General features: G+C 47.8%; 1 long non-coding RNA gene across 1 annotated transcript in view; it reads left to right on the top strand.

The window, feature by feature from the left end:
• Window positions 1-15629, top strand: part of LOC104874630 — a 79460-nt gene extending 63831 nt beyond the window's left edge. The window contains exon 3 of the long non-coding RNA XR_783798.1: window positions 15490-15629. This is a non-coding gene — a long non-coding RNA (uncharacterized LOC104874630). The remainder of the gene's footprint in view (window positions 1-15489) is intronic.
• Window positions 15630-24308: the final 8679 nt, after the last annotated feature.

The following is a 24308-nucleotide window of genomic DNA, read 5'->3' as shown; positions in this document are numbered from 1 at the left end:
CACATGCTGTTGAAAGACTGGAGTCACCTTCACCCTCCTGGCTGCCTGCTAGCATCAGAGCTGCTGATATAAATTTTGCACACAGTGGACACTCACCAAGTACTTCCTGCAGTATTTCTGCTCAGAAGGCCACTTACAATGCAGGCTTTCACTTTGTCTAAATAGCTATCAAAACTTCATGACCATGGTCTGTGCCGTCATCATCTGGTCTGCTCCAGTCTGAAGCCACCGGCTCAGTGTTTCCAATCACTTATCAGGCTAGACTCAGAAACTCTCAAGACTCCCCAGAAGGGCAGGCTCCTCAGTGTGGCATTCAACGTCCTCAGGCTCCCCCCCCACACCCTTCAGAAAGAATCCTCTGGGTTACCTACGCTTCATTCAGACCACTGCCTTCTCTGGGAACACACCTGTCACATACATATACACATACACATATGTGTGCACATACATGTGCTTGCCCTGTGCTGGGAAATCTCACCCAGATCTCCAAGGCCTTGCCCAGATGCAAAGCCCTCTTCTTTAACCACCTCCCACCAATTTCGCTCTCACATACATTTCATTCTCACCACACTGCTATTAGTTGGGTGCTCTGGGTAGGAGAAGGGACTATAAGTCCAGAGAATCAAATTCAGAACCAAATAAATAATGGGTCAAACTTAATTTAACTCCCATGCTCATCTGGACAATTTCCTTCTCCATTCAGACTGAACCCAAAATGTCATTCCCTGCAGGTCCTGGTCTCTAACTCCAATGGCCAACTCAGCTCCATTCACAGATGCACTCTGCTGTAATGGTGCGGCCTGGTATGAAGATTTCCCCTCAGAATAATGCCCGGCATTTAGCAGGAGTCTCCAGGTTTCAACCCACATGAGTTAAACAGAGCTTCAGGCCATAGGCAGGGACATCCTGGACACAGGAGCTCTCAGGGCCTGAACTATGGCGTCCATGACCACCTGCTCTGCCCCTGTGGCCAGCCACTTATGGCACACATCACCCAGAAAGGAGGCCTCCTGGCTGCTGCAGAGATGCCTCCCCAGCAGCACCACCTCAAAGGGCCCAAGGCTAGATGCCAGGAAGGTGGCCTCTGAGAGGATCTGTCCCAAGACTCTATTTCTCCATTTTGTTTCCAGGGCAGGGCTTGGACTGGAGGGGGGAAGCTGGGAGCAAGGCAGGCAGGAAATGGCAAGTGCAGCACATGTGTTTACTTCATTATGGATCCTCCAGTGTGGACCAGGCCCTGCTGCATCAGTCACATGGGCACACCTTGGGGATGCAGATTCCTAGGTCTCGCCAAGACCTGCTGATCTGCTGTTGGATGGGTTCAGCCAGCACCTCATCTTAGGCCTCTGGGCTGTTTCTGTATCTCCTGAGCTTTTTCTGTTTTTCCTGAGCACTTTGAGCTACACTGGGCAGCCCCAGAGCCCCAGGGCCTGCTCTTCTTGCTAATGCACTGGGTAATGTACCCTGAGCACTTTCTTCCAGGAGATTTTGATTCTGCACTCGGCCATCTCTAGATATCCTTGATTTTTCTGATGTAATTTCCACTGTGTAGGCCCCCAACATGTACTAATTAGTAGTTACGCAAGTGCGTAAATGAGAAGAGGCCAAATCCTCTTTGGGGAGTGAGATGAGGAAGGGCCAATCCCATGTCAAAACCTCTGGCTCACTTCACAAACACCTTTGCAGCCTTTCCCAAACATGCCCTTGCTCTTCTCTGCCTGCTCTGCTGCCCCCTGGAATTCAGAGGAGAAACCAACATCCACAGAAACTCTTGACTCCTCCTTCACATTCTGTCCTGGCCACAATTACACAAAATGGGCCTCATTATCCTTATTATATTGATGAGAAAATTGAGGGTCGGCCAGTTCAGTAGCATAACCAAGATCTCAGAGAGCAGGTACTTTTCAGGGCCAAGACTGGAACCAGCTCTAGGCTGTAAAGTCCATCTTTCTTTCACCACAGGGCCACCCCTTCTTCTCTGCCCACAGAGAACCTCTCATAGAGACAGGTTGGAGTTAGGGCTTCCCTGCCCTCTGCCCTCTCCACACCACTGCCATTGCTTTTCCTCCCCTGTGCCCACCTCTGCTGTTGCCCTGGAACAGTGTTTCTCCTAGATGGAACATGACTTCCTGGGGCTGACCCATGAGGCCTGGAAGCTGGATCCAGGAATTCTCTGGAGCCAAGAAGTCTTCTCAGCTGTGCTCTTACTCTTCTGGTTTCTTTACTAGTCTCATCTAAACTCTGCCAAGGAGAGACAGCCCCAGGTCCTATCTGGATCTCTGCTCCAAACCTACACCATGGGTACCAGGACGGGTGGCTGTTTAATTGACACTCCAGCCCGGGTTGTCTCTGTAGGTACATGTTCTCTCACATTATTCTTCTTAAAAACATCAGTACGTAGCTTGCTATGACTTTAATGGAGATTGAATCACTAGGATCAAGTTATTCCTCATTATTGAGTTGAGCTATTCTTAACATTTATTGTACAAAGTAACACGGGCCATTAAAGTGCTGCATTAGAGGTCCAGCAGTTGAATTAAAAGGTGACCTGAAGCAGAGCCCCCGCCCCCGGTGAAGGAAAGGGGAAGACATAGCGTCACAGCAATTTATTCTCCAATAGTGAGTGCCAGCAGACAGGGAGGCTGACCAGTGCACAGCCATCCAGTTGGTGCCTGGCATTTCCCAGAGCTGCCACTACCGGGATAGCAGACAGGTTCATGAATCCCAGGAAAGGGCAACTGTAGTAGCTGCTGTGCCTCCCCTCACATCTCCACTTCTGCACCTCATGACAATCACTGGAATCTCATTACCATTAATTGGCCTGCAAATTGCACCCTCAGCAAAGTGACAGCCAGTTAAACGACTCACAAGCAAATCCTGGTAAGGAATCCTCTCTGTCTCCTGTTGAACACACAACTCCCTGGCATTTCCACCCACTTCTAGGTGTGAGTCACAGATTTCTCCTGATGCCAAGCTAAGGGCCCAGGTACTAAGCTATCTCTCCAGGCTACCAGCTAGATTCCATTATTCTTGGAAACAGAAGACTTGAGTTCTATCCCAGGCTCTGGTGCCTACTAGCTCTGAGGCCTTGCAAAATTTACTTAACCTCTCTCAGTTGCCTCATCTGTAAAATGGGAACAAAAATAGCGTCTACTTCTGAGGGTTGTTGTATCAAATGAGACAATCTAAGGAATTAGTGAAGTGATGGCATGACTACGGATTCAAAAGAAAGATACTAATGCTATTGGCATTAGTATCTGTCACATGTTCGCGATTGTATGGACTCAGCCCATGTCACCAGTATGGAGAAGTTTCAACAAGTGCTCTGAACTCACAGGTGTGAAACTCTGCCATCCTCAATGTTCTCAAGCCAGTGTCTTCCCTGCCTGAGACCTCCTTCTTCAGCATGCATCTGTCTTGCCCCAGCTTCGCTGTGACTCTGACTCTTTCTTCTATTCCTGCATCCAGGGATTTCCGGTGCTGCTGGATGCCCCTGGCATCCAAGGGACAGGATGCCCCTGTCCACTTGGTGGCAGGGATGGAGGTACCATGCCAGGGGCACCTTGACGGTATGACCCTGTTGACTGCTGGGCCTCGATGGCTCCAAGCCACCAGCATGAGCAGTAGTCCATTCAGGGGAGCCCAGGCCACCTAGAGATGATGGGAATGGGCAGGGCTTCAGGAGCCTGTGCAAAGGCAAGCAATTTACCAGCCTTGGGGCAGGGAGAGACTTGGCTGAACCTCAGAATAAGTAAAGTAATGAAAGGTCGTGAGCCTTCTGGGAACACAGGGCCCTCATCCAGCCTTCATTTTGGCAGTGGTTACTGTTGTCGGATGAATCTATGTTGAGGCCGTGTTGGTGCGAAATTGATTTTTAGAGCCTGACTGGCTGCTGATAGATAGTGTGATGAAATGAGAGACATAAATCGTCACCCTTTGCGATCAAAGATGCTGCCACCACAGCAGTGGCTCACTGGCTGGAGGAAGAAGACCAGGAGGCTGGTTCTTGGCTGACTTTGATGCGACCCACCCTGGAAGGTGCCCACCTGTCTGGCTGGCACTCTGGAGGCTGCTCCCAGAGGCTCCATTCTAATGCCTCAGAACATGGCCCCTCGCAGCTTTGCTGGGTGGTTTAATGGGCAGAAGTGATGGCACCCACCTCTGGAAATTAGCACTGTGTGGCAAGGTATGAGACCACAACAAATACCAGTTTCCTCATCGGCACAATGAATATAATAGTCACACCTGCTTCATAAGATCATTAGTTTAAAGAATAGATTATGGGTAGTCTGGGGTACAAAATATTCCTGCTAGCCTGCTAGCAAGCCAACTGTAATAGGCAACATTATATCCCAAAACAAGCTGTCACTGGAGAAAATTTCCAGGTGCTTTGAATGACTCAACATGAGTAACCTAGATCCTTTCCATCTTACTCTTTGCCACTGTCCTTCTGTTGAGCCTGCCCTAAGCTGAGTCCCATCATGGCCACAGTAAGGCTACTAGTGTTCAGATCTCTGTCCTGGTATGGTACACACAGAGGAAAAAGAGGCAACCACTTCCTTCTGTCCCTTCTCAAGGAACCTCTCTCAGGCTCCACTAACTTCATTTCCTCTTTTCTCATTGGCCAAGAGTATGTCTCTGGCCCTTACTTACCCTTATGCACTGTCAGGGAAACGTGACCCCTGTGGACCAGTCCCAAGTGAAGTTAGCCTCCCTTGCAACATACAACTGCATAGAGGACAGCAGACACCTGCTGGGAACCAGAAGGGTAAGAGGGCTGCAGGAGTCCCTCAGCACCCTGCAGGTGAGGCACTGAGCAAGGTGCCGGGAAGCCAGGCAGTGACTACATGCTCCGCAATGTCTTTCTAATGCTCAGTGTCTGCCCTGCAGCTTCACTATACAAACTGCTGGGCTCGCAGTCGAGGTGATAATGTGATTCAGACCTCTCTGAATGCTCTCCTTTCAGAGGCTCTTAAAAAGCATGCTTCCTTACAACTAAGCAAATTATTAAAGAGTACTTACTCGGGAGTTATTTATTTCCAAACCAACTGCAGTTAACTAAATACAGATAAAGGAAGTATTTAACACAGAAGTATTTAGCAGAATATAAACATGTGACCACATTTAGATAAAATCATACTGATTTTCCATTTTTGCCCTTTGCAAGTAAATTAGCTGAATTTCTCTTTGCAGGACTGTAAAGAGCCCTTCTTCCTAATTCATCCTGAACCTTTATTGGCTTACATCCGCTTTGGCTTGTCATACTGCAGTGCTGTCTACTAACTCAGCCAGATTTTCATCAACTTCCCTGGGCTGGTTTTCATTCACCCTAATTAAAGAGACAGCATTGCCAGTCCTCTGTCTCTTCCCACATCACTTTTGATTTGCTTGGCCATATACAAGCCACAAGTGACAACTTTCCTTGTGGGTGATGGTTTCTCCTCTCAGCTTCATTCTCTCTGCCTCCTCAAATCTTTTTGAAAAGGAAATAGTGTACATTCTTGAAAACACATATAGCCCTCCCTCTGGATCCAGGGGTTCTGCATCTGCTGATTCAACCAACCATGGATCAAATACAACCTTAAAAATTTCACCTATCCTGAACATGTGCAGATTTTTTATTCCTCTTCTCTAAACCATACAGTATGACAATTATTCACATAACACATTGTATTAGGTATTATAAGTAATCCAGAGATGATTTAAAGTAGACAGAAAAATGTGTAGGTTTTTTGCAAATACTGTGCTATTTTTGTCTGAGGGACGCAAGCACTGAACCCATCCTCTGTGGACACTGAGGGCTGAGTTATTCTGCAGTTCAACCTACTGGACTCCTCCAGAAGTTGAGGTAGATTCCTCTATTTAAACAAATCTCTTTTTCTCCCAGACACAAAGAAAGAAGAAAGGTGTATCCTATAACTGTGTCCCCACAGAGTCCCTGCAGTCCAGCCCAGCCTCTGCACCTGGTACACATCTGCTTGGAACTACCACTCATCATCTTCCCCAGTCTGGGGTGTGGGTCGGAGAGCAAGTACCAGGCAACCTGCAGGTACCAGAGGAGCACAGTGTGGGAGAGAATTGCAGACCTCCTCTCTCACAGCTTTCTCTAGAGCTGGGCATCCCCTCTTGCCCTACCCCACCACCAAACCTCAGCCAGGGCCTGAGTAGCCTGTTAAACTAGGAGGTCAGATTTTACCAACCTGGTTAATTTACCTTTTAATTGCAAGCAGGTTCCAGTAATATCAACTGGCTCTCATAATGGATGTTTCCATTCTCTTCACAAAGGAGAAAATAGCCCAGGTCCCAAGGCTGCAGGGAGGGATAAAGTGTACCTTATACTCAGTCAGAGATTGGAAATGTCCTGAAATCAGATTTCAGGGGTCTTTGAGTCCAGGCCACCACCACCTTTACCCTATGCTATTCCTAATTGAATCTAGATAGGTCAGCCCTTCTTTACAGAAGGCTATTTGGGATCCCTTTCCCCAGTAAAATGCACCAGCAGCAGGCGAGTATTGACACTGGGGTTTTTTTATGGAATGTAACCTCAATCACTTGCTGTGAGAGATTAGTGTTCCTGCATGTCAGCAGGAAGGAGTTGGCCTAACTGCTGCTTGATGCTGAAAACTGAAAGTGTGGGCTGAACTCCTCTGTGAAGCACAAGCAATGAATAACAAAGGGAAGCCATTCCAATCGCCATGGATGCTGTAAGGGGCCTTTGTCTTATCTAAAGAATATTTTTCAACAGCCTTGTCTCTCACCACATAGCCCCTTCATTTCTAAGTGGGTAGGGAATAAGGAGATCATTGTGGGGAAGGGAAGCCTCCGCACAGGAATAACCTGATGTCTATTGCTGGTGAGTGTTAACAATATGTCATCCAGCCCACAACCCTCCCCTTCCACCAGCCAAGGGCCAGAGAAGACAGCTGTCATAGATGCAGATTTGCACCCACTTAAAAGAGATAAGAAATGAGAACACAGGCCACCCATAGCAGAGGGGCCAAAAGCTCAGTGGGGCAGTGTGAATACAGGTGGCATGGTGTAGGAGCTCAGGCAAAGCTTCTTGGAGCAGGGGAGTACAAGAATTTCCTCCACAGAAGGGAGGGAAGGATGTAGCCTGTGCCTGATACAGGAGGAGACAGCCCATTTCCTGGGGTGCTGAGGGGTACTTAAGGCTGGCACTCAGCCTTGTTCTTCAAGAGGAGACATTCCCATGGGGGCTGCTGAGCCATCAGTAAGTAGAGCACAACCCTTGTCAACCCTCAGTCTTTGGGCCATGAACTCTGAAAGGAGGAGAGATTAGCATGGGAAGGCATCCCAGGGAGCAGATGTAGCTGGAAAGAGGAGAAAGAAAGTAGGCTCCTTACTGCCTCAGTGGCTCCAAATGGCTCCATGTCCTGAGTTTTGGAATCACACCTGTTGTAGGATTGCTTCTTGACAGCAGAGGAGGAGCATTTGCTTGCTTGGGGGCTTTTCCCCTTCTCAGGGTGAAGTGCCTTCTTTTTCCCCACTCATTCCTCTCATTCTCCCACATATGCAGCTGCCTTTTCCCAGACTACATTCCCAGCCCCCAGCTTGGAGTCACACAGAGAGTCACACAGGCCTCAGACTTCACACTGGCTCGTCTTCAGAGTGTCCCTCCACATTTTCATCTTTCCCTCTCATCCTCCCCTCCTTCTTCCCCAGTTTTCCCTTCCTTCTTCTCTGTTTACCCTTCTCCTTCAAAACTCACTTGCTAGCCTCTCTGCATGGGTTGCAAACCTTTTTGCTCATGCTATCATTGCAGTATAGGGAAACCCAGGCTTTTCACAACACACCTCCTATCTTCCACACACTTCCACCAGTGATCATCTCTTCCTGGAACACAGTACTAGAAGTCCAAAGACTAGTCTCTATAGCCAAGCATAAGTTCCTGAAGGACAAGGTCACCAGTATCCTCCTTGGCACTCCACACACGTGCAGAGCCACATCCTGGGGTAGTGGAAAGATCCCATGGGCTTTGGGAGTTTGCTGTGCTGGACAGCTCCTGGCCCGCTTGCCAATTTTGTCCCCAGCCAAAATCCCAGAGTCATTACTCATCTGCACTCTGAGAAGAGAGCTATATAACCAAAGCACCAAAGTGGAAGTTTCCTCGGATTCTTGGAACCACATAGGTCTGTTTAACTTATTTTTCTACCAGCCTTTCAGCTTTTTCTTTGAGCTAGTTCTTCTCCAACTACCTACAGTCTCTCTCAGTCACTGTAGATCAAAAAGCAGATATGACAAGATGATGATAGTGAGAACTCTTGTGCCTAATGGCTTCCAGGAACCAGAATTTCAGAGCTGGTGAAATCTTCAGAGATTCTTTCATGCAAAATCCATGATTTTTAGATGAGAAAGCTGAGGCAAAAGCCCCCTACACAAACACACACACACACACACACACACACACACACACACACAGCTGATTAAAGTTGCTGACACCCACACAGAGCCACCTCTGCCTGGGGTGCCCTACCCTGCTTCACCCTGAGCTCCACACCTTTTCCCTCAGCTCACTAAATGAGCACAATATCACTTCATTCTCACTCATCAGCTTACTGACTGACGAGTAGTGGTCCCTCCTCAGAAGGCGTGGTTCTAGTATGAACTGATATCTAGTGGCTGATTATAGTTGCTGACACCCACACAGAGCCACCTCTGCCTGGGGTGCCCTACCCTGCTTCACCCTGAGCTCCACACCTTTTCCCTCAGCTCACTAAATGAGCACAATATCACTTCATTCTCACTCATCAGCTTACTGACTGACGAGTAGTGGTCCCTCCTCAGAAGGCGTGGTTCTAGTATGAACTGATATCTAGTGCCAGCAGGATGTATCACTATGCTTAGATTCCAGCCCTTGCAGCTGTCCTGCAGAGAAGCTTCTGAGTAGGGGTTTTGTTGGGATTGTTAAGCACAGCAGAGTTAACAATACTGAGCTGGCCGCTGCTTCTTTCTCTAGTGAATTGAGATGAGGATTGCTGGTTCTGACTTCCTGAGTACCAGGAGGCCTCCTGCTCTCAGCAAATAAGGTCTCTTTGGAAAGGATCCTCTGCACTTGCACTCTTGCTGGTGCATTAAGCCACCTTCAGGGCAACTGAGGGTGCAGACTGCACCTTCCCCAGCAAGTGCCCCCAGCAGGATATCAGTACCTGCCACTCTCCTCCTTACCCAGCTTGGAGGCACCATGTAAACAATCACTTGGAGATGCCACATTCAGGCTTCTGTCTCCATCCCCAGGGGACTCTGCCCAGAGCCCCTCTTACATGCTGTGCATCACCTGCCTTGTACCTGAGAAGGCTACAAGCTGAGCTCATATAGGACAAGAGGGTCTGTAATCTATAGTATCCCTGAGAAACCACCTGTACTTTTGGGTGACTGGTAGAAGCACAGAAAAGGGAAGCAGTAAGGGCCAACACTCCTGGACAGTCTTGTGGAACGCATCTTCTCAAATCCAAATGAACTAGCAGTCTGTGGCTATGAGGGCAGAAGGGAAGAAGTGATAAACTTATGTCACACCTGGGGCAATCTTTCAAGGCCACTCACAGGCCACTCTTGATCTCTTTGGCTTATATGGTCTGCAAAGGGTCAGAGTGAAGGAGGGGAAGATAGCAGAAAGTGAGCTGACCCTAGAAGCAGGCATCTAGGTTTAGATCCCAGTTCCTCCACTTATGAACAAGTCACTTAACCTCTCTGAGTTCAGTGGCTGCACCTTTAAACCGGGGCAGATCACAAAGAGTTTATGATAAGCGTTAAGATGAAATTGCTTGTTTCACACTGCTCAGCCCAATGACTGGCTCCAGGGGGTCCTGGACAATCATAGTCTTCCTTCCCTCAGCTGAGCAGGTTTCTGCACCACACTTATTTCCCATCTGGCTCCAGGATTCTGCAGCTCCCTGCAAACTTGTCCCCAAGGAATATTTCCAGAGCCAACTTCCTGGATTCATGCCAACAGAAATAGTCAAGGGCAAGCTGTAGGTACTTCCGCAGCTCCTCACTCAAACCTACAGGTCCAAGGGTCCCTTTCCATCTGCAGCCAAGATAGGGGCTCCCAGCTGTGGCCCGAGTCATGTCTTACCCCGATTCTTGCATAAGCAGGCAGAGGAGGAACTCAAAGGCGAAGGAACAGGGCCCGGAAATTCTGTCTTCTTTTCTGGATACTTCTTTCCTCTCTTCAATACTGAACCAAAATGGTAACAGAGGTCTGAGTGGGGCCCACCTTCCCCTGGTATCTCACTGCAGGGGTGGGATGGACTTAAAAGGCAGACAGGGCCTCTGCAGCATAGCCCAGGCTTTCGGATCTCAGTGCTACCCTCTCTGCCTCAAACACAAATGGAGTTAACCCCACTGACCTAGGAGACCACACCCCCAAAACTCTTCAGTGCCCCTGAGTCTTGGCCAGGCTGCTCTAGGGACCTGGGTGCCTGCCTTGGCTTCTCTCCCTTCTTTTAATTCCCAGGTTTCTGTCTCTTCTCTCATTCACATAGCCCCAACATTAGCACCCTCCTGAATACTGTAATACTAATGTCTACACTGCAGAGCACTCATTATTTTTGCATTTTCTTCATCCAAAACCCTTTCCCGAGTGCTCATTCTGTGCTACACATGATTTCTGCTGTGCACAGTGCCCAAGCTGCTTCCCCCAGCCATCCACTCAGCACACTGCAGTGTGCCCAGCAGCATCTGAAGGTGTTGGTAAATAAGAGAACACTTCACATTCAGCCACCCCCTTGCCCCACAATAGAAGTTCCTTTCTTTAGTAGGAGCTTCTTTTCATCTTTACGGGGTTCATAGTAATCCATTCCTTTGCATCCATCTTGCTAAACCTGTACTACAGAGAGCCCAGAGCTTTCACCTGAGGGGGTCACCTTAGCAGAATGATGGTTTCCACCGAGAATTCCCCAGGGCATTAAGACATTTGCATACCCCTGCCCAGAGATGGATTGTTCATACAAATGCTTCCTACTGCCTCAAGGGCAGCCCCCACAGACACTGGAGTATGGGCTGTAGGAATCTTTGCACCACAAAGCATTAAAGTGTTAGCACATTCAGCTGGTAGAACACAGGCTTCCACACAGCCAAGAGAAGACCACTAAGCTCCAGTTAGGATCTGGATCCCACCCCTGGACAGCTCGCTGTCTATCTCAGTGTGCCTTTTCATGTTAGAACAAAATACCTGAGACCCTCTAATTGACAGGTCTATATGGTTCACAGTTCTGGAGGCTGAGAAGTCCCCGGCTGTGGCCTGGCATCTGTTCCGCGCCTGATAAAGGCCCTCTTTCTGCATGCTAACAGGCAGAAGGTTCCACATGGTTGACACAGAGCAAGGTCACTAGCTTGAGTTTCCCTTCCTCTTCATAGAAAGCTACTCATGCCATTGAGGGGCCCAATTCTTCTGATTCATCTTCTCCCGGTCACCTCCCAAGGCTCCCCCTCCACAGCATTAATATGTGACTTTGAGGGTTGCATTTCCAACACCGGAGGTTTGCCGGGAAAGGTTCAAACTGCAGTGCTCTCTCTCTATGTGCAATTTCCTTTTATCAAATGAAGAACAGTTTGCCCTTTCCAGGCCCTTTCTCTGAGGACCTTTTTGGCTATTTTTGCCTTTCAGCATAAAGAATTGTTTGCAGGAATGTATTTATTGCTTCACCTGCCATTTTAAAACAAGTCAAAGGACATCATAAATGCCCATTAGAGTTGCTGATTAGTATGAGATAACTGTGCCATGTGGGTATAACTGAAAGCAAAATGAAAGATTGACATTTAAGCTGGACTTTATAGCTTATATGTGGATTCAAGCACAGCTTTTATCAGATTTTCTGAAACATTGACAAGAGATTCTTCCCATTGCTATAAAAATCCCAGAAAATCTGAAATCTCTTGGGAGGCTTCACCTCTGACTTATAGCTGTGACCTGGGTGCATCTGCAGGATAGAAAGAGAAAGAGATGGCACACGACTGAAGACCTAAACCTGACTTTGTGGCTTGGCCCTCAGAACAAGAGAAGGAAGAGACATGGGTTTGTTACATGGATGGAAGGAGGGCCACAGCCTTGTCTGCAAAACTTTCAATGTTTGTGCTTGTATTATGAGTCCATGGGGACATCTGTGCTTGTGACTTGTAGACCTTAGACCCCCACGGGTGACTGGAGTAAAAGAATTCCTTTCTCTATTTCTCTCTCCTCTCTTTTCCCCAAGCTACTGCTTCTCAGGCAATTTCAGAGCACAGTGAGATCAGAGACCCAGCAGTCAGGGCTAGAAAGTATTAAAGGAAGACAGGGCCTCCATGCTCATTTTATCAGTGAAGAAACCAAAGCCAAGAAAAGCGAAGTGACTTAGGTAAGTTCACATCCTTCAGCTGGATGACAGCCAAAGTAAGAATCGAGTCTCTGAACTCTGGGGGAGAGCACTAGGTTGTGCACCTAGCACTGCCCAGAGCATCCGAGCTGGGCTCCAAATCTGCCTAACTGGAAGAAGCCACCAGGTGGCAGGTGACCAACAGGTGCACCCAGATCCCCATCCCCACAACTAGAATCATCTCTGCTCCCCCAGCACTCCTCTTAGAGTACATGACACAACCTCCAAGGCAACAGTTACAGAAATAATGGTCCTGTAGTTTAGCCAAATGGGACAAATATCCATTCACTGCACACTGTGGGGACAGAGGCCAAGTGGAAGGATGAGGTCCTGTAGGAGACACAGACACTGACACTATCCAGGTACAGGATTATAGGGTGGCTGCAGGCCTGCAGTACAGATGTGTGTCATGGTTGTCATATGGGGAAGATAAGGAGGACATGGGATGAGATGAGCAAAGGCTTCCTGGAAGAGAGGATACCAGCACCAAGGATGTCCAGGAGTTGGCAAGAAGAAGAAGGAGGAAAAGGCATTTGAAACAGAAGGAAAGCAAGCCCCTGAGAAGTAGCCTGGGTTGGAGAGGCCACTCGGGGCGGGGCTCAGCTGTGCTGGAAGATGTATCTAAGGAGGCTGTGAGTTGCAGGGAGGTCATGGAGCCAGGCCAATGTGAGCTTTGCAAGCTTTTTTTCAGAACAGGGACTTTTGTCTGTAGGCGACAAGGAGCTACAGAAATATTTAAGTAGGGAAGTGGCCAAGTTCAGGTCTACATTTTAGCTAAATTGCTTTGGCAATCGAAGGAAGATGCACTGTTGATTGATTTGGCATGAAGGCCAAGACAACAGGCTGCCAGAGAAAGGAAAGTCAGAAGTTCTAGCTTCCAGTTCAATGGCCCCAGGGTTTGTAGGTAGCATGCCACATCCAGAGAAAAGCAAGATTCCCAGGCTCTCCAGGCTGCCAAGACTGAACCCTGCAGAGCTGGGCTCAGACTGCCCTGAGTGCCAATGGTCTGTTTTACAGCACTTTCCTGGCTGCCCAGACCTTGATGGGTTTGGATGTGTGAACAAAAGCAGCTTTGCTCCCATCTCCACCCTCCCAGCCAAAAGGGCCAGGGCCTGAGCTCTCCTCTGGAGCCAGCCATGAGGTCTTGTGACTCCTGCTGGACCATTGTTGTGTCCAGAACCCTCAGGATGTCTCACTATTAGATACAGGAGCCTTTGAGGAGGCTGGTCCAGCAGGCAGAGCCCAAGCTTCCCCGCACAGACTAACCTCACCTCTGAGCTCTACAAGCTATCATTCTGTTTGTAAAAACTGCTGATCCTAGAGCCCAGACCTATATGAGACTTTGTTGGCTGATGAGGACTAGTATCCCTGAAATACTAAGGAGGAAAGAAGCAGTGCAGAATGGAATCAGCACCATAGCACCCTGTAAAATCTCCACCCATCCTAAGATATATTCAGCCACACACTGAAGTCAGAACATGAGGAGAGCCTCTGTACGCACCCCTCAGCTATGTTACTTCTTGTACATTCCATATTTTATTTTATTTCTTTTATTTTATAAATCCTGGGGAAAAGAAAAATTGTAAAGAAAGTTATATTTTAAAAAGGTGGAGAGGCTTACAAATCAGGGCTTCAGCCTTATTTAATTCCTTGTACCCAGGAAGTGTCTTCCCAGGCCTGGGCGTGAGGCTTCCTGTAATAATCACAGTGACTCTGTCTCTATGGAAGACAAAGATATGACCCACAAGACAGCTCCATTCTCCTCTGCCCCTCCGCAAAGGAGAGAGCCATCCCCCACACACATCCCTCACAGGCAAGGTCCCTAGCACACATGGAAGACAAGAAAAATCATAAGAAGGAAAACATTATAAAGATGATGGGGAAAGGGCTGGAAGTTGTTGCCTGTGTTTTATTTTTAATTAACATTTCTAATATTGGCCTGTGTGGTACCTGAAGTTTTCCCCATTAACATTACTCAAGGGTATGGACATTGAAGATTCTGCTTAAAATGCAAATCAGTTTCCCAGATGGGAAAATACATTAATAATAGCATCAAATACTCATATAGCACTTTATACCATATTCCATTTCTTTCTTGAAGCAGCCCCATGAGGCAGATGAATAATTAGGCCTTGGATCTGAATAGAAACCCAGACGCTAAATGGGGTAGGTTGAGGCAGCATCATGCGGTGCCTGCTGTGCAGACCAGGAGGCAGACAGCCCCAGTTTGAGCACTGAGTCCTAATTACAGAGGAGAGTTGGTGCTCCATCAGCTCAGCCGTCATGTGTTCTGCCACCTGAGATCAGAGAGCTGTTCACAGGCAGATATGCAACTCCCACTGATAGAGGATTTGCTGTTAGACTTGGGATGCATTGCTGCACACCAGAGGATGAGGATGGGTTATGTGTTCCGTGAAGGGGGTTGGGCAGCATAACTGGGCTGAAATCCCCTCACACTGAAAAACCCTCACCCCTTGGAAGTTAGATCACAGGCCTCCTGAGGATAGAGTACTCCGGAATGGTAGAAATCAAAGGAAATGTTATTGTGGTTTGAATCATTCTTGTCACTTCCCATAAAATCTTGCAGAAGTAGATGGGCTTACACTAGAGCTGGCTGACAGGCAAGCCGGGAGGGAAGGGAATACTTCATATTCACCACATGTCCTAGACTAGGTTCTGCTTAAGTTGAGTTGTTTTATAAGCCCAAGAAAACAGCCCAATGCAGGTGTATCCCAAACTGAAACAGTTATAAATGGGGGCCCTGGAGTGGGGACTCCACTGGAAGATTGAAGTGTAACCCCAAGACATTATCAACACCATGAACTAAGAGCTCCTGCAGACTGTGGGAGTTGAACCATCAGCACAGATCAGATGAAAAGTGGTACTGTTGTTACCATTAATTTAAGCACTAAGACAAGGGTCTGAAGTACAGAGGCCCATGAGTAAAACAAACAGATAATTAGGCTTAAAACTATATCTGGACATGAAATACAGCTGTGGTTGTTTGTACATTAAAATGATCAAAAGCAAATAGACTAGACAGTAGTTTGGATTTTGAGGAAAGTGAATTTCTAAAGAAGCTTTAAAGCCAAACATGTTAAAACATTCTCCTCTCTAGTTTCTGCACCCGGACCACAGGGCACCCTCAGAAAACCAGCTCTCCAGGAACCCATCAGATGGGGAATTGTCAACTGCCAGAGGCTGAGCCAGAGCCACTGAGGACAGGATCCAGGGAATGCACACCACAACAGGAGAGGTCCCCGCAGCATTCCTCTCCTGCCCAGCAGAGTTTGACCTTCACCATGGAAGGATAAAGTGGATGCTGTGTTTCTCTTATCCACTTTCCTGAATGGATGATTTTTTTAAAATTGTGGTTATTTTCCTTCTACTCCACATGAATAAATCAGACAGGTAGGCAGCAAATATCCTGTGTGTTTGTTTATAAGTCACAGGGCCACAAGGTGCTTACCAGAGAAATCTGCATACAGAACAAGCTGATGCAGTGACTGGATAGGCTGGGGGCGGGTGTTGCCTCTGAAATCCCAGTGTATTCCCTATGTGAACAGCCTTGTCCATGAAAGCCAGGGAGCCGAGGGGGCAGATGCAGCAGACATTGTTGGCAGCCTTTCCAATATTTGCTCTGTATTCCAGGTAACAACGTGTCTCATTATTTTCCAGCCTCCCTCACAGGTACTTATGGCCATGTGACTGAATTCTGACCAATAAGATGACAGTAGAAGGTTTTAAATGATCTTTCTAGAGAAATGGCTTTTTTCCTTTGTCCTTTTCCCCATTATGACTAAATGGCAGGTGAATGCAAGGAATGGACCTTCAGCTACTGTTTGGGACTCTGAGAAGATCTGAAAGCAGAAAATAATGCAGCAATAATGCAGAACGTAAAATACAGTGAAATTACCAGGTGCCCTGCCATGTCCGCTCACTTCCACACTTCTACTATGGGAAAGTGGGTGGAAATCTTTCGTTGTGTTTCAGCTGTTGGCTCTAGGTACCCTTTTCTGTGGTTAGCAGCAGATTATAATTCTTAATTGATCCAAGCTCAGCACTTGCTCTCCTTGAGTGTTAGTGTCAGCATTTATAAAATCAGGACAAAAAAATCCACCTTTGAAATTTTTGTGAGGATTTAAATGAAATAATATATTTTTAAAAGCCCAGCTCAAACCCTGTCATATAATCATCACTGAATAAATAGAAACTACTACCACACTTATGACAATTATGACCACCATTCTTACACAATCATTAATGATTAGTTCAAGCCAGGATCCAAACCCAAACATCTTGACAGATGTACCTCAAATTTGCAGTTTGGGATCTTACCATTCCTGATTCCAAGCCCCAGAACACAGCACAGGGATTTTACCTGAGATTAGGCATGAGGAAGTCTTACTTTGAGCTTCAGAAAGAGCTAAGGGTAGGGCTGGCTAACTTTTCCTATCAAGGGCCATGCAGTAAATATTTTGGCTTTGAAGGTCATGTGATTTCTGTTGCACTGCTTTTATAGCACAAATCCAGCCATAGGTCATATATAAATGAATGAGCAAGGCTGTGTTCCTATAAAACTTTATTTAAAAAGCAGGTCACAGCCTGGCTTTGCCCATTGGGCTCTGCCTGCTGACTCTTAGCCAAAATGAACAAAACTAGAGAGTCCCAGTTTCTATAGCCATCTGTCCCCAGGCCTTGGGCAGAGCAAAAAGGACCTTGTACCCATCTCCTGCTTATCTCCAGCACATCTTCAGTGTGTTCTCCCTGGGGGACTTAGAAGAAGTCATTCCATGCCCATCCATGCACTCTACTGAGAACATTCTTTCCCACCCCAGTCTGCTCCCAGGACCAACTCCTACTCAGCCTGCCGTTTCCAACCTAGAAACCTACATGTCATTTCCTTCAGCAGGCCTTCCTAGACCCAAGCCAGGCAAGCAATCCTGGCCGGTGCTTCTGAAGACCCCGCCCTTAGTCGACACAGCCCTCCACATTGCTTTACCACCTGGTCATCTTCTCCTTCAGGGTAGGATCTGTCACAAACTCGGTCCTCAGCTGATGGGGACATGTAACATCATGGAGTGGTCATTAATGCTCAGCATTAATCAGGGAGGGCTCAGGGAAAGGGATGTTTTAAGATGAAAGTCAGATAAGAGGAGGAGACAGCAAGATGGCAGGAAAATGAAGCCGGTGTTCGGCGTCCTGGCACCAGGCACAGGGTGCAACCTGGCTGGAGCACCTCCTACCTCTCATGTCTCTGTATGCAGTGCCTGTGTACTGCCTGCTCTTGAGGGCATTCTGCCAGGAGGCCAAGTCACCCGCGGGCTATTAACCTTGGTAATGAAAAGTACAACTTTATGACGACCAGAAATTGGCTGAACACATTAATTTTATTCATAATAGAAAATTAATGCTTGGAATGAGTGAGCCAACAGCAGTGAGGCTCTCTGGTTTCCAACACAAGGGGGAATGTACAGAGTTGTTTCCTGTGTGGAGGGCAATTTTCCCCCTTACTATGGTGCATAGCTGCCTTCTTCTTTGTGGGGACATCACTCTCCCCTCCAGGGTTCTTTCTGTAATGGGTGAGGGAAGGTGCAAAAGGAAGAGCCCACCCGCACCACCCGTGTGCCTCTGCTCCCATTGGAAGAGAGAGGTGCAGACTCCCTAGTCCTTGCTGGTGACTGAGGACTGTTGTCACAGCTTCTGTGGCCTCTGTGCAGCCCCAGGCTCCTTTCTCCTCTCCTCTTCTAGCCCAGCAGGCAGCACCTGATTCTCAAAGCAGAGTCTTGGGGAATGATGAGGAAGAGAGAAATAGAAATAGAGAACAGGGGAAAGGAAAAAGAAAACGGGAGGACAGGAGAGCAGAGCAAGGTCAGTGGTGAGGACAGAAGAGGGCTCTTCACTTATTTAATATCACCTGATCTTTATGTCCTCTGAAGTCAGGGTGTTTTCCTGCTTTAGAGATGAAGGAGCCTGGGCCTTGGGAAGGTGAATAAAGGCTCAAGGCATATTTCTTGGATGAGGCCTGTGATGCTGCCCTGTCCCCTCTGAGCCTCTCCATTTCTCCCACCCTCCCAAGCCACAGCCCGAGGACCTGTGCCCTGACTGCATCTGGGTCCAGGCCCAGGGAAAGCAGCATGAGGCCACTTGGCTCATGACTGCAGTGAAGGGAATTCAGCCTGCTGCTGTCTCAGAGGGTGGAGGGCAGCAAGACAAGAGTTGTCAGCTTCCCCCAAAATGTGCCTGTCCCCTGAGGGGTCAGAAGTCACAGACCTCCTGTGGGACACATCTCGTCTTTACCGCTAGGTGAAGACTTTGCTTAAGAACCAGTGCTGTGTGCTGTTCACACAAATTCACTGGATGCACAAGCCAACAGCTACTTGACTTCCCTGGAAACAGTTGATGCTGGCCACACCCAGGAATCTGGAGCCTGGACCAGGAGCACAGGAGGCCGTGAGGCCCAGCTGCATCCAGAGAGAGAAAATGAGCCTCAACCTGAGTTGCTTAAGGAGGACTGGACCCCCGTTCACTTCAGAGAGCAGTAGCCAGGGAGCTGGCAGACATCAAAGTCCCGGCGAACTCCAGTGTAGAACACAAAGCTCAGGTCAACCCAGACCTTCCACTGTGCTGACTTCAGACAAGCTCTTTAGCATAGTGTAATAACCCTACTGCACAGTCTCTGTGGGCTAAAGAGGGACACATGAGGCGCTCAACCAGTGTACCAAACTTGTGCATAGCTATAAGTTGGATGGGGTGGGGTGGGGGCCAATGTTCAACTGCTGGGATGCTTCGTTCTATTTTGGGTTTTGTTTATTCATTGGTTTGGTTTGGTTTGGTTTGGCTCAGTGAGATAGTCTCTCACTATGTAGTTCAGGCTGACTTTGAACTCATATGTAGTCCAGGCTGGTCACAAACTTAGAGCCATCCTCCTGCCTTCATTCTTGATGAGCCTTATTCCCCTGTAGCCACCCTGTTTTGGCCACTATTAAACATGGATTTTCACTGAAACACGGATTCGTCTCCCCAAATCCAGAAAGTCATGATCTGTATAAAGAATCTGTGGCTACATAGGTATAAGGTGTAAGGGTGTACGGGGTGACTGAAAAATATAATGAATGTTTAGAATGAAATACTTATTACAGTAAAAGACACATGACCGTGAATCCCCCTCAGAATATTCCCTTCCATTTCTAACACACTCATCCCATCCTTCTTGCCACTTTCTGAAGCAGCTCTCTGGACGTCTTCTTTGAGTGTCTTTATGAGATGTGATTAAAAATATAGTGAATGCTGCTGCCAAGTGCCATCTAATGGAAAGGCAGGTTTGTAAAAACATCATGGTGTGAGCAATATATGCACACCCATGTTTATAGTGGCACAGTTTCTAATAGCTAAAACTTGGAAACAGCCCAATTGCCTATCAACTGGAGATTGGATAATGAAGATGTGGTTTTTCTACGAAATGGAGTAGCACTCAGCCATAAAGAATGAGAAACTAGAGACATTTATAGCTAAATGGTTGTGTATGGAGGCCATACTCAAGTGAAATAAATAGGACACACATGTATAAATATTGGTTTGAAAAACTGAAACTATAAATAAGGTTCAAATTATATAATTGATAATGTAAAACAGAAAGAAAATGTCTAAAGGAGTAGGGGGAGTGGGAAGGGTAGGGGAAAGGAAAGAAGGGAAAAGAAAGAATATGAGAAAAGGAAAGCAATGGAAACAAAGTCATTGCAAATAGGGAAGGGCAGGGGGGTGAAGGGAAGGCAGAGTTATGAAGAAAAAATAAGAACCAAGATACATCATGTAAAGGTACAAGATCCCAATGATGCATGTAACTGTATCGGATACCTAAAAAGTACCAATGAACTTAATGAAAAATATTATGGTGTGTACTCATTCTACCTTATGCACCTGTGAGCCTCCTGTGCCTGACCAACCCAGGCACGAAGTCTGGTTACTTGTGTGTGACTTTTCAGAGAGACACCTGGTACTCACTGTTACGGCCCCACCCTCCATATGCCCAGTGAAGAACAGAAGCCAGGAGCTAGCCATCCTATCTCAAGCCTGGGACAGCACAGCTTCTAGAAAACCCATGGTCCAAGGTCTATCTGGCCACTGTAGGGAGATGGCTCTTCCCACCAGACTTTTGTACCATAGCTTCCTCACCCCAGCCAGTTACCTAAGCCTCTATCCCACATTAACATAATTATTGGATGTGTAAACTGCCATCAGTGGAGTGACAATGACTCAATTAAAGAAGAAGATCTGAAGTCAAAGCTGTCACCTCAGAGAAATCATACATGACAAAGAGATGACACAAGCAGCTCTGTGAGGCAAATGCTCCAGAGCTGGCTTCTGGGACCCGCCCTCAGCCCAGGCTCTCCTTCCTTCCAGCCTGGAGGAGGGATGAAACCATGAAGGACTTCAGCAAGGCAGGCCCAGGCCCTGCCAGGCTTTGAAGCCAAGATGCCACATCCCAGGTCACGAGGAGACTAGGAGTAGGAGGGAAGCCCGTTTCATCTGCCTCTCCAACCCTCCATGAAGGTGCACCCTGAGACAAGGCCCGGAGAATGCTTGGCCAAGCAGGCACACCCCAGATGGCCAGCCCCTGGTGCGCAGCCCTTGGTCCTCCCTGTTGCTTCTGCAGCAGCACAGCTGTGCACACCAGTCCTGGGAAGGCATAGGGAGGGTGAGCACCGAGCAGGGCCTGGCTGGAGAGGGGCTGGAATGTAGGAAGAGCTCATAGCTCCCACCCTGGGAAGTTCCTCATTTCCATGGGGGATGTGGGAAAAGCCACAAAACTGATGAAGGGAAACACAAAGCTCACAGAGGCAATTACACAGTGTCCAGGTGACATTGCCCTGTGTCCAGGAGACATTGCCCAGCATTACTGAAAAGAAGCATCCATCACCTCTCTTCTTCTGAGGTTATATCAGGTTGAATTTTGCCAATGAACTGTTATAAAATCAAATGTGTCTTACAAGTGAGATCCAAAGGAACTTGCTGGAAAGCAGGTAGAAAGCAGCCTGAACAAGTCTGTCTTTGCCTGTGCAAAGGAAGGGTCATTGCTTAATTGGTCTTTTGTTTTGGTAGCATCATATGAGTGGAGTTGGCCCTTCCATGTGAATCCATACTTCCCGTTACAATGTCTTTTTAGAAACTACACCCAGAGCAGGCTATTAGAGGGAAAAGGGATCATACATCCTGGTGACAGCTGTGTGATTGCCAGCTATGCGATGACAAAGCTGGAGCTGCCGCCTCGGCACAGGCTGTGCCTTTCCCAGGGCTGGGAAGGTGGGGCAAGCACACAGTCCTCAGGGACCACCATCACTCTGGGGCAGAGCAGCACCTGTCTGACCTGTCACATTGATTCTTCAGGCAGGTTGTTTTACTTCCAGCAATATATAAGTCAATATGGAAAGAGAAAAGAAAAATTGAGTTCAATCAAAAAGTGAAAACAGCAGAAATCATGGCACGCTTCAGTATTCTTGAAATCATATCAGCAATCCTCAAGTGCTCCAAAGGACCGGGACAAGTGTGCCCTGAGGACCACAAGGCCGTGCTGTGGCTGTAGAAGCTGAGGCTGTGGGTCTGCTTCTGCAGTGTCTCCATGGAGAAGAGGCTTTACTCTTAACAGAGACAGCAGAGCCTTGTGCTAATCCTGATCCTTGCTGAAAAAGAAATACAGTTCTTGGATAAGGGTGTACTATTAATCAGTCAAAAATGATTAGACATATATTTAATATGGTACTTCCATTTCCTCCTAAAGTGCAAGTAGATAATATGTCTTAAAATATGGAATTCCTCTGGAGGCAAGAAAATGTAGAGCAATATTTTCACACTACTTTGGGCCAGGTGCTGCATGAAACACCATGACCAGCCACAGTTCATGGCCTTGGAAAGCTCACAGGCCAATGGAAGAGACCAGTGAACAAGCAGATCATTTTGAGCAGTATGTCAAGGCCTGGTGACACACAGTTTTCAGGAGCACCTGAAGGGCATCAGTGCGGCTGGCAGGAAAGCAGGTATCCACATTTGCTTGATGGGCAAGGAGTGGGCCAAGGCAAAGTGCTTGGGGACTTACAGGCTGAGGGAACAGTAGATGTGGATGTCCAAGCAGAAAAGGGAGTGCTTCACTCTGGGGGAGCTATGAAAGGTTTCATTTGTCTGGAGGTCTGGGAAGTTGGGGGAGAAAAGAATGATGATAGTGATGTAAGTAAAGTTCAGATCATCCAGGCCCAGAAGTTTGCCTGGGCTTCGTCCTGCCAGCACTGTGAAGTTATGAACAGCTTTAGAGTGTAGAGGTCATGGGGACAGATTCACAAACCTGAAAGTACCAAACAAGTAGTGGAGAGAGGGTTAAGGCAGGCAGAAGAGCAAAGGGTCAGTTAAGATGCTGCCACAGTCAGCAGGTGAGAGGTGAGGGGCTCTGGAGCCAAAGTGGAGAAGCCAGAGGCAGGGAGGAATGAATGGACCGGAGGGGCTTTTGGGATGTGAAACCAGGGGCATGGGAGTCGGACACAGAGGGAGAGTGCTGAAGCCACCCATGGCGACAAGGTGCATGGCAGGGCCAAGGACAAGCAAGGAGGAATATCTACTTAGGGTTCAACTTATTATTTATCTGATCTGTGAATGGAACCTCTGTAGAAAAACAAACCAACTCACAATCTGGTTCTCCTGCTATACCCTCACAGCACATATCAGTTCTGAAAGCTCCAAATGTGTGGGAATTGCTCCTCACCACTGAGCCAGCGATGCTGTACCCAAGTGAACACCAGCTGGGTGTCCTCTAATTTAGTTCAGTCTGGCACCAGCCACTGAGAGTTGGCTCAGTTCCCACAGGCTGAGGGCTCAGTCCCCAAGACCCATTTCAGATACTAATGCCAAGCACCAGGTTAGACCCATGCCTCTGACCAAGTAGGTGAACAGCAGTGTCCCACAGTGGCCTTCTCAGGGCTGAAAGATTTGCTGGAGTCCTCACAGAACTCAGAGAAATACATCCTTAGGCTTGCTGGCACACTATAAATGGTACTACAATGGATACAGAGAAAGAGATGCCCAAGGCAAGGCATGGAAGGCTATCATGAGGTGCCATTGCCCTCTTAAACTCACCACTCTCTGGGAGCCTCCACATGTGACACTGTATGGAAGCTCCAAACCATACCCTTGGGAGAACCAATGGGGCCTTTACTACATAGGCACAGTTGACTTGGTGATTAGTTCAACTGTTAGGCTCTCTCCCTTCCCCCAGAAAATTAGCCCATCCAATCCCACCTTGGGCTTTCCAGAAGTAAGCCTGCATCTGGAGCCACCTAGGGGCTGCAGTCACCAGTCAACTCAGCATTGGAGAGATGAACAATTTTAGGAGCCATGTGTTAGAAAATGGAGACATAGGCCAAATATATATTTTACTACATCACAGAATATCATCTACTGACCAGCACACACTAAGTAGGGCCTGAGCTGGTAATGGGAAGGAAGAGAGGCTAGACAGAGCAGGCTCTCAGCAGCATTCAAGTTCAGAAGAGACCTGCTATCCCTGCTGCACTGACCTCAGCAGGCCATTTCTGTGGCATGGACAGCTTCCTCGCTGCTCAGGATTTGGCAGCCACAGGTCCAGGGCTCTCTCTAGCACCCTCCTCTACAGCCAGCCTTGCTGTGAGTGCACTTCCATGTCTTATAGGGAGCCCTGAGATGGGACGATTAGGAAAGAAGAATGATCTGCAGCTCCATAAATTAGATGCACAGAATTTCCCCCAAGATCTTGCCTTCCATCCTAGAGAATGGGGCCAGCTGGGCAACCTAGGATCTTCTCTCCAACCAGTCTTCTCCACTGCTGTCTTCATCAAGACATACTCTGATATGCACTTGCAGTGCTCTCTCTCTCTCTCTCTCTCTCTCTCTCTCTCTCTCTCTCTCTCTCTCTCT

Source organism: Fukomys damarensis, unplaced genomic scaffold (genome assembly GCF_012274545.1).
Source record: "Fukomys damarensis isolate Sample0158 unplaced genomic scaffold, DMR_v1.0_HiC HiC_scaffold_16, whole genome shotgun sequence".
Lineage (NCBI taxonomy): Eukaryota > Metazoa > Chordata > Mammalia > Rodentia > Bathyergidae > Fukomys > Fukomys damarensis.
This window is presented reverse-complemented; position numbering and strand designations above follow the sequence as displayed.